This window comes from Alosa alosa, chromosome 19, assembly GCF_017589495.1.
Source record: "Alosa alosa isolate M-15738 ecotype Scorff River chromosome 19, AALO_Geno_1.1, whole genome shotgun sequence".
In the NCBI taxonomy this organism is placed as follows: Eukaryota; Metazoa; Chordata; class Actinopteri; order Clupeiformes; family Clupeidae; genus Alosa; species Alosa alosa.
The window spans coordinates 9,815,728-9,818,227 of NC_063207.1; the positions used below are offsets into that span (position 1 = coordinate 9,815,728).

The 2,500-nt window shown below is 47.0% G+C and overlaps 1 protein-coding gene across 4 annotated transcripts in view; it reads left to right on the top strand.

Moving 5' to 3' along the window:
- Positions 1–2,500, top strand: part of daam1a (dishevelled associated activator of morphogenesis 1a) — a 69,217-nt gene that overhangs the window by 21,433 nt on the left and 45,284 nt on the right. The window lies entirely within an intron of this gene.

The following is a 2,500-nucleotide window of genomic DNA, read 5'->3' on the forward strand; positions in this document are numbered from 1 at the left end:
TCTTTCTCTCTCTCTCTCTTTCTCTCTGTCCTGTCATTCTGCTGTTACTGGGCCATTGTGTGATGGGGATGCCTTAGGGCTGTGTGAGCCTGTCTGTGTGTGTGTGTGTGTGTGTGTGTGTGTGTGTGTGTGTGTGTGTCTGTGTGAGAGAAGAGAGAGAGAGAGCGCTTGTGTCTGTGATTGTGTGTGTCTCTGTGTGTGTGTGAGAGAGATAGAGATAGAGATAGAGAGTGTGTGTGTGTTTGTGTGAGAGAGATAGAGAGAGAGGAAGTGTGTGTGTGTGTGTGTGTGTGTGTGTGTGGAGTATGGACCGTAGTACACTCACTAATGATTGGCCTCACTAATGGGCACTCTCTGGCAGAGCTGTCGAAACATTTGGGATTTTTTTCATGCGTCGTCCCCACATGCACACTCCATCAATTGACAGATTAATCCAGTCAGCCCAAAGAATTAGAGCGTGCTCAAATGTACCAACTAATCAAGATGGGACATCTCAGTCATTTCACTTTTGTCAGGCTCCTTAGTCAGAAAACAGTCAACAGGGACATCTTGTACCGGGTTGGAGAATGCTGATGGAACACAAGTGTGGATGTAGAACACCTGAGCTATGTGCATGTCTCACATGTTCCTGCTTTGATAACGTTGACAGAATGTGGAAAATATGGCATTCCATTCCAGTGTTTATCATCACTTTGACAGCTGATGTCAGTCATGAGATACAGATAGGCCCATGTTCAGTGTAATGCTGTGTCAAGGGACTACAGAACAAGCCACTCCCATGGCCTGTTGATGTTGGTGAACTCAGGCTAAAAATGGCAGATGGTTGCACGGGTTGTTTTGCTCTGTGTCCAATTTTGATTGGATAGCATTGTTTATAACGCGGCCCAAGCCATACTATTTGTTTCCCATTTACAGAGACAGGGCTGTGTACAAACATCAGAGGGTGTATTTTTTGAGTGAACGAATGATTACAGACTCTGAGGAGCACTTTGAAGTGTATTAGAATAGAATTGCGGACTGTGCCTTTAAAAGATTTAGCTGTGAGCTTGTTACACTATGGGAGCCGTGTAGTGCATCGTGGGTAGTCTAGTCTGCGTACTTGCTGCACCATCTTGGCTTCAGTGGCTTCCACGAGTCAGTGCTTCGTCATACAGCAACCATGAAACCGTTTCAATGGCCACTCATTTCCCATGACATCACTGACGGAATGTTCTAGATACTGGAGTCTGCTCCTCCCCAAAGGGAGTTCTGTGCTTCACTGAGTCTTTATTCTCTCTCTCTCTCTCTTTCTCTCTCTCTTTCTCTCTCTGAGAAGAGAGCTTTCATGCTTGTTCCTGTTTGGCTTCCAGTGTTTGGGGAGCAACTGAAAGAAAGCCATGTCTCCATGGTGTGTGTGTTTTTTTTTAAAAGACTCACTCAAAGGTCCCACGACCAAATGGAGGCCTCTCACTCTCCCTCATGGACCGAGTGCTCTCGTAACCACCACCACCACTTCTACTGAATGTCAAGAGGCTCTCATGCTAGATCGTAGCTCTCAGTGCTGGCTCAAGAAAGGTCCAGATCTACCATGGGTCTGCTTTAGAGACAGCTGCCAACTCTGCTGTCCTCTATCTCCCGGTCTGGTCTCGAAAAGAGCCATGGCCAAAAAACAGAAAACCTGTACGGTCACAGTGTAACAATGTGCGAAGAGAGAGCCTTTTAAGATGTCTGTCAAGTATGTGCTTTTATAGAATGCAGACCTGGGAGTGGACTGGGATGGGAACGAGAGAACAGAGAAGAGAGAGACTAAAAATAAGTGTGTAGGAGTCAGGATGAGAGGCAGAAGAGAGAGAGAGATAGATAGAGAAAGAGAGAGAGAGAGTGAGAGAGTGGGAAACAGAGGGAGAATCAGAAGCAGTTCGAGCTGAAGACTGTGCGTGCAGAAGGCCGGTCTGGAGCTCGAGCTGTCACGGCTCTGGAAAGAATATCAAGCCCCTCTCAGTCAGTCCTCTGATAAAAACAATTAACATCCTGCAATTGTTCGAATTCTTAATCGCCACATCGCCTCAAATTAGGGCCCGTGGTTTTGCTCGAAGAAGCACAACTCCGCCAATGTCTTTTTTTCTCCTCTCCCTTGACATCTGGACCCAATATGTGTCAAAAAAAAAGCTTTACACAGATTCCAATAATTACCCTTCAAAACTCCAGAAGAAGAATGTATCAGGTTTTTCAGCTTTGAAGGAACAATCAGTGTGGTATGCCGAAACAGGCATTGATTGCTGTTTCAGTTCATGTGTACTGAATGCCCAGGCTTCTCCCAGCACTGTAGACATGCGAACCTCGCGGTCAGTCTCCTGTACCGTCCTGTCGGGATGTTTTCCGAATGGTGTAAGGGACACTGGTATGAGGAAGCCGGCCGTGAGTGGGCGTTACGTTGCAACGCGGTTCCGAGGTCGTGGGCCCGAAGGGGTGTTTTCCACAGGTACGGATGGGAACTGGGAAGGATGGGAGTGTTCAGGAG